Source organism: Dermacentor silvarum, chromosome 1, assembly GCF_013339745.2.
Source record: "Dermacentor silvarum isolate Dsil-2018 chromosome 1, BIME_Dsil_1.4, whole genome shotgun sequence".
NCBI lineage: Eukaryota > Metazoa > Arthropoda > Arachnida > Ixodida > Ixodidae > Dermacentor > Dermacentor silvarum.
Window position 1 is genome coordinate 276,881,791 of NC_051154.1, and position 8,565 is coordinate 276,890,355.

Genomic DNA, 8,565 nt, shown 5'->3' on the forward strand with positions numbered 1-8,565 from the left:
CGTTCCTTTAATTGTTTATTACGGGCGTTATGATACTGCACCGGATAACTGAAAACCGCCGTTTTTAATATACAAGCTGCTGAGTTGAGCAGTCTTACATTTGGGAACGGCGTTACATTTATGTATGAAATATAAGATAAGCGCAACATATTTCTTTCGGAAATCAGACTCGAGAATAATTTATATTGTTTACACGCCCAGAAAAAAGCCGATGAACGCAGCCACCTGCTTTTTTCGTTTTTTTTTCTTAATTTAAACAAATTGTTCCGTTTTGCGTGGCAAAACCCCGATATGATTATGAGGCACCGGGTTTAATTTTGACCACCTGGGGTTCCTTAACGTGCACTTAAATAGAAGTACACGAGAATTTTTCCATTTCGTTCCCATCGAATTGCGCGACCTGGATTGAACCCGCGAGCTCCAGTTTAGCAGCGCAACGCCGTATTAGGCTACCGCGCAGGCTTTCTTTCTTTTCTTTTTTTTCTTAGCGAAGCTTTATAGGTTCACAAGTTTCGGCGGTGGTGGTGATGGTGTCACGCTTAAAAGTGGGCCGATCCTGGTGATAGTGCAGAAAGGGTCCAAGCTCAATGGTACATATCAGGGACAAAAAGAATGAGAGAAAGAGATAAAGAAAGAAAGAGAAAGAAGGGAGAGAGAGAGAAATCAAAACACCACGAAGGTCAGATACACACACGACACGCTTCGCTTACCCCCATTTTCTCGACAGGGGAAGGGCTGGTGATTTTTTTTTGAAGTATCGTCTGGAAAAAAAATTCCAAGTGCGGCTTACGGCCAAAGATTAGCGTATAGAATGACTAACTAAAACCGTTTTCGGCGCTCCAGATCCGACCGCAATAAATGACCCCGTACCAATTACTGCGCATTCTGTTACGCGAGGAAGGCGGAAACTTGAGTGGAATGTTGCGCTGTTTTTTTTTATCTATAACAATGCTGCCCGTAAATCTGGGTACAAGGCGCCGGATGGGGCAGATAAGCTTTACTTGACTGAAGCGGGAAGCAGGAAGGTTACATATGTTTCTTCGTCTGCGTTTCGCAAGACCTACTGATGGAAAACTATATGCGCAACAATACACACGAGAGATACATGCTGCTTGAAGAACGAGAAAAAATTATGTTCTCCAAAGGGAACCGTACAATAACATAGTAGAATGAAAGCCGACACTGCGGCCGCAATGCACGCGCAATCACCGAGTGGCAATAAACAATGAATAAATTTATTTATAAAGCATAAATACGTGTCATATGTAATATGGACACCATTTGAGCGGTCTGAACGCAAATACTAGCGCGCGAAGTAGTACGAATGACCCTGGCGAGCATTATCGCCAGCAGTTTCCAACGGTGCGACCTTGATGCAGCCCAATCCACTTCATCGATCGCAGCGCCGCCACAGTATTTTTCCACGTCGGGCGCCTCACTGCAACGCATGCGCCACCCCAGCCGCTCGTCCCACTCAACCGTATTCTAGTACACTCCACTTGGAACAGATCCTTGGGCTAGATACTACTGAAACCAAAATGTTCTTTAAATTCCCATTTGCCTATAAGGTGGCTATGAGCACACCGTTAAAATCATGTTTGCAGCTTGATTGTTCATACCCTGGTGCTTTTAAACACGATTAGCCGCAAAACTAAGGTCATACAATATGCAGTATAGCTGCACACCATGGCAAATGAGCATTACAGTAAAGCCACCCTGGCTGTTTCGAGAAGGGTAACAGCATTAATTATTAGAAATGAGCACAACACACTAAATGCTTCTGTTAATAAGGAATTATTGTGTATGAGGGTGTGAACACAAGCAACTTTAGCAAGCCTTCCATGTTTAGCCGAATATCACGCAAGCATTGACTTATCATTCTACCCAGTACAAAATATTAAGTCAGCAATGTAGGATGTAGCAACTGGAGCCACGAATAAGTACCAACCTTTCCTGATCATATCCAATAGCAGTAATTTTACACGAAATAAGTCATGCTTTCTCATGTTCAAAAACCTAATTCTCAGAAATGAAATCTTCCTTCTCACGTTGGCCTCCCATCGTGTGGTCCTCATGCTGAGGTCATTTGAGATAGCATTTAAATGCACTTCCAATAGCACATCACTTTTATTTAAAAAACACATTCCATTGCAATCACCATCGAAATATAAAGCAGCCAGCACACTTTCTGAGGAAGAAGAAAAACTCTTGAACCGGGCTGCTTACTCAAAACACTATTATGCAATAGCAGACAGGACTGGTAGAGTAGTATCCAGGCCAGTTTAAACCGGCATCAAGCAGCAAAACTGTGTCAGCTTTAAATTATCATTCTCTCGGAGAAACTATGCTTTCTAATTACAACAAGGGGATCAAAAATAAATTGGAAAGCAAATCTGGATTACATTCAAGAACATACTGTTATTGCTACTTTGCAGAGAGCGCACCATATTCCCGTTTTTTGAGCGTGAATTTGTGACCTTGCCATGGGTTGTCAATTGTATTGGCGTATTGTTGATCGAGAGAGGCCCAACGGGAGATGCATGTCTCAGGCTAGAGCAAACGTTTCGACAAGGGGACCTGTCTGGTCGAACAAGGAATGTCCCAGACTGGAGCCATTTGGTTCCTTCGTAAAGATGTGGCTCCAGCTTGAGACGTCTTTTGTTCGAAAACTCTTGATCACTAATGTCTCCATCTTTCCGTTTACCTTTTTCTTATTCAAGCTATTGCTGCAAACCAAATGCTAAATTTTCATTTAAAAATGTTAATGAGCTCAAGGGCTTTGTGCATGGCTGTGTCTGCAAGTACAAAAACTTGTTTTCAATGAATGACAGTTTTGGTGCCTTTCTAGAGAATTTAATACGAAAGAACGAAAAATTAAACTAACAGACTGGCAACGGAAATAGTTTGAAGCGCACATACACAGACACAAAAGAACACGTGGGACACAGACGAGCGCAAACTACCAACAAGGTTTATTGACCACCATACGTGTTTATACTATGTTCGCCATTGCCGCTGCACATGCGCACAGTGCCTTCTAATAAAGGACAGCTCTTTATCGGACAAGTGTACAGAAGGTGTGCTGATACAGGCTGTGCCTAATGAAGATGCCTTTTGAGCTTCTATTATCTCACGGGTGAGCCTATGGTCACTTCTGCTGACAACAGCACACTTTTCAAAAAGAGGTTTACATTGACAGGAAATGCAGTGCATCGCCAACCAACCTTCACGTGCCGTTTTCTTTACGTTTAGCGCGTGTTCTTTCGATCGTTCATTCAAACTTCTCCCCGTCTGCCCTATGTATTGCTTGCTATATGTTAGCGGGATACTGTAGACTACATTAGTAGTACAGTGAACAAAAGGGTCTTTGTGCTGCTTATTGCAGCCTCTTTGTTTACGAACGTACCTCTGATTGCAGAATTTAATGAGCTCTTGTGGTGCCGAAAGCACAAGATTAACTTTCGAGCGGCCTGCAATCTTTTTGATATTATGTTACAGCCCATGAATATAAGGGATGACAGCCACTTTCTGATGCGTGTTGGGGGATGAAACCTGTGACCGATTAATCTCCATGCGCAATCTTCGGAGCAAAGATTATGCAACAGAACACTGCACTTGCAACGGGTATCCAGCTTGTAACAATCGCTCAACCTGGTAGCGAAGACTTGATTACATCTGATGCGAACACGATTTCTTAACTGCATTCAAAAAACATAAATTGATTATTCCTCTTTTAACCAGTTTAGAATGTGCCGAAGTATAGGGGAAAATCGGCTTATTACTTCGCGGTTCATAGCACCAACAGATTTTGTCCGATCTAAAAACAATCTTAGTATCAAGAAACTTAAGAGTACTGTTACGGGGCATTTCATGCGTCAATTCAAGGGACTTAAAACAGTCTTTACACGTGTCGACAACAACAAGCGCATTTTCCTGCATCTCATCAATACCCATCTCAAGGAAAACAATGTAGTCGTCAACGTAACGGAAGACTTTTGCCACACGCTTGCCTTCCAAACAGCGCAGCACTGCTCTGTCTAGTCCGGCCAAAAACAAATCACTTAGAGCAGGTGCTATGCATGATCCAATGCATATGCCTTTTTTCTGAAGGTACGGCTTCCCTTTCCATTGAATGTATGTTGACTTTAAATAAAAGGTCAGGAGTTCCAGAAAATTACTAACAGAAATACCAGCAGAGTTCTGAAACCCTACACATCCATTGTTATCAATGCACTCTTCTACGGCATCAAGCAGTTCTTCATGGGGTAAAGAATAAAACAGGTCTTTAACGTCAATAGAAAAGGCACAAAGTTGTTTGTCACAGTCAGAGTCTAAGAATTGCAACACTTCATCCGAATTTTTGACAACAAAAGGGTAATGAAATTCTAAAAGCTTGAGTCGTTCTTGTAAAAACAATGCTACGGACTTCTGCCAGGTATCTCGTTACGAAATAATAACTCTGAATGGCATATCAGGTTTGTGCGTTTTCGCACTGAAAAAAAAAAAAACGTCAAGGAAGTCCTTTGGTGATTTAGAAAAGCCATCTACACACTAAACAATTTCTCACCCTTAATGGTGTAAAAAGGGTGCTCTATACATTTACACCCCACTGCACACCCTTCGAGCACCCTATTTGGGCCGGAGCACCCTACGAGCAGGACGCAAAGGGTGCATTTACCGGAAGGGTGTAAATGAGGGTGCAAGAAGGGTGCTATAACAAATGGGTGCTGAAGTGCTTATAAGGGTGTACAGTAGGGGACAAAATTTTGTGGACCACGTGATCAGCAAACGAAGTGGATAGCTTTTAGAGGTCGCCTGGCTATCCACCGCTGCCTCACTCGGAGCCTTGCCAAAGTAGCGATCGGCTGAGCGCCGGTAGCGTCCGCCCGAGGGAAAGGTCCAGTTTTTCCTGGCGCTCGTGCAGCCTCAACCTCTGCGGCTTGCTACCGGCGCTGACCAGGCATGGCGTGCAAGCTCATTACCGTCGGCTGTGTACGGCACTTCGGGCACAGCATTTTGACTTACACCGCATATGCGGCCTCCAGCCAGCGCTTAATAAATCTATCGGCTTCGTTTGCGGAACACGTGGCCCACAAACTTTTGTCTAAGATAGTACATGTACCGTAGTATATTTGTTAATGTACACAGGTTACAAAGCAAGATTTAAGCCAACAGGACCACGGGAACACAATATGGCTTTTGTGCAGGATAAATATTTATTTGTCTTGCAAAATACGAGCTTGTTATGTCATTTCTTACTTTCAAAAATTATATATGCATATTGCTCGTGCAAACTTATAGCAGCGGCAAATACAAGGGATAAATTTTCTCGCAGTGAATGGTGCAACTTCTGTTTCCAGACAGATTTCGGAGATTCACAAAATATACAAAGCCGACATCTCAGTCATAGCTACAAGCGTCATTATTGAGGTTTTATAAATGAGTCACAAAAATAGTTGTCACCCGAGAACTAGTATGATGCAAGTTATTAACAAAGTTGGTGCAAGTGCGCTTTACAACTGCGTTAGGTCGAGTAATCGTCAGTCTCTAAACACGTAACTGAAAGATTATATCACTGGGAAGATCGGCTGATATAACAATCAAAGTTCGTCGACGCTTCCTGCGCCACCATGATATTCCTTGTAGAAGATTCAGCGTGCTCGATCTGTCTGCAGTGTGCATTACAAGTGAAGTCCACTGCGCCGCATCTACAACGGTCACCGCGGCTTCACTTAGTGGGCTGCCTAGATCGGCCGCGAACACGAAGGAGCGGCGGCGCCGCTCTGTCAAAACAAAACGGCGTCACCCACGGTCTTCTACAGTCTGTAGCATTTCGTAGGCGCGTGTACGTTTGAACTCGCCATCTGACACTACTGGCGCCTGAAGGCAGCTGAACAATAATTAAACAAGTGGTGACCGCGAAACAGTGAAATTTAGTTACGGCCAGGCGATCATAAATCAACTACGCCCAGAAGCCCAATGCTACCCACAATGACATGAAAACTAGATATTTTTTTTTACGCTTAGCACTCGCCGGTAAGAATTTTCACGCTTCCAGAAAAATACACGCGCGTCCCTTGTTATCCGAGCTCTGTGTCAGTCTTGTCGTGATTGACAGTGCCGATTAGAATTTTTTAAGCTCCATGGAGACTGATACCCTCATTTTTGTGGGCAAGGCCAGCAGACAGCCTATACAAGCTTTTAAAAAAATGTCACAGTTTCGCCCTAAGGGCGAAGCAATGAATGCGATAGCAACACAGCACTGTCATACGAAGTAAGGTGAGCGGCTTTGGTAGCAATATAAATTGTAGTAAACATGAGCTGATTAAGTAAGCAGGTGTGCTGCGGCGTAAGTAGACCGACATGAAGAGAGACTCGATGACCACGAAAAGGCGCGTGTGAAACGGTGGTGTTGATGAGAAGTGCTTCCCGTGGGCAGCGCGTGCGAAGGGACACACCTGTTGCGCTGCACTGCCGCTCCGGGCAGCATTACATGTGTAGCGTGCGTTGGAAAATGTGGCCCGACTATCACTAACTGAATGAACAAGCGTGGTGTGAGCGCGCACAAACAAACATGAATAGATCACACTGAATGACTGCAGACAACGACTGTCAAAACGCTGGCAGCAAGCCCATATGCTGCAGCGGGCGAAGGTACGTGCGGTCTATCGCTTCAACAGAAACAGAGCGGCGAATGCACAGTGCATAAAGGTCAGAGCCGTGTGGAGATAAGAGACGGTGCGGTCGAGCGACGAGCGCGGTTTTTGGCAAAGTGGAAGTGCGCTCCCCCCCCCCCCCCCCCCGCTCCCTCCGGCGCTGGCTTCCCGCTGCCTTGCTTGCGCGTGGGAGATTGAGTAGAGAGGTTTAGATTAGGGGGACGCAATGGTAGGGGCCCGCTAGCGCTTGGGGCCGCGGTACTGCGCACGCGCAGACCGGTCTGCGTGTGCGCAGTACCGTGGCCCCAAGCGCTAGCGGGCCCCTACGCTTGCGTCCCCCTAATCTAAAACTCTCTCACGTGTTCACTCTCCGTGTTAGCGGGCGGCCCCGCACGCTTCCGCTCGGGCATACGGCGCGTGGCGAAGATTTTATCTATACGGAACCTCACGGCGACGCCGAGGGCAGAAATCCGGTTGAAGTGTCCATAAAATTGCTATCGCAATAAAACATAAACAACGTTTTAAAGCCACAAAATTTGCGATAATAACCGACATTTTAGAGCACAGCGAAAGCTTGCGATGCGCGTCTTTGAGCCCATAACACCCCTGTCGCTCCCTGTCGCCCCCTGGCGACCTTTGTATTTGGCAAGACTATAGACAAAAATTGGCGTGGCCGTGTGCTGTGTTTGCTAATAGATAGCGCAAAATGCAGTCACCATTTCTGATTGAAGAACAACATGTGACAGAACGATGAACTGTGGTATTCTCTCACTAGTGTACAAAGTAGTGTAGCTGTGTTTAGTATTTCAGTGCTGGTACATTAAACACAGAACTTTATACGAGTTGTATTGATGGCATAATCAACAAGACCCCTCTAACAAGTGATGGCAAAGAATAAATAAAAAGCTGCTGTGTCAGGTACTGTCATTAGCCTAAAATATGCATTCTCACATGCAGCACATTCAGTTAATAAACTGGCTTAGATACAGGCAAGAAATGTAACTGCATCACATGATAAATTTTAAATAAGACCAGCTGAGTACCATATAGAGCATCTTTCATGAGGTGAAGTTGTAGTGACATGTATTGATATTAGAAGTTGTGCTGTTTTATTCATACACATGAATGTAAACACAATGTACGCATACAATTTGTGTTTACGTGTTACTGTGTGCACAAAATGAACAGCACAATTTACACAATACGTACCTACAAATAAGTTTTTTTACTGGACTAATGACTATTAGTTTCACAATTATTTCTTTTCTCACATGCAGCAACTCAACTTCGTGTATACGTTAAAGGAACACTTAAGAGAAACCGGAAGTTAAGCTTAAATGGTAGATTATCCTTTCACGATCACAGCCATACTATTCTTACTGCAAACAGATGTTTAATAAGCGAGAAAATAGCGAAAAACTGAAGGATAGGTGCTGACGCCCCTTCGAATTTCCCGCAGTACACATTCGTGACGTCGGAGATTACAAATGCAGAGCGGTCGCGATTGGTCGAGAGCGATTTATCGCTGTTAATAAAACGCAAAATTAAATACACTTTAAACGTACATAAACAGAATTTGCCAACTTTTTAAACCGTTTCAAGCGAGGAAGTACAAGTTTAGAACAAAATTAAATAAATCAGAAAAAAATGGCATGGCGATACATCCGGTCGTGACAGTTTCGTAGTTTCGTTTTTGGTCAATGCATGGTTGCGTGCGCCTGTTCCGCTCTATCGGTGTTTGGTTGCGTGTTGCGTGGCTCGAAAAACGCTGACTTCGCGGGAAACAGCCAGAAAATGCCTGGTGTGTGTAGTGTTGAGGGCTGTATAAATGGTCCAAGGCGCTTGCTCAGGCGCAGCGGCAGTGTTCACTCGATTATGTCCTTTCATGTGGTGTCGCGCGGTGAGCCCC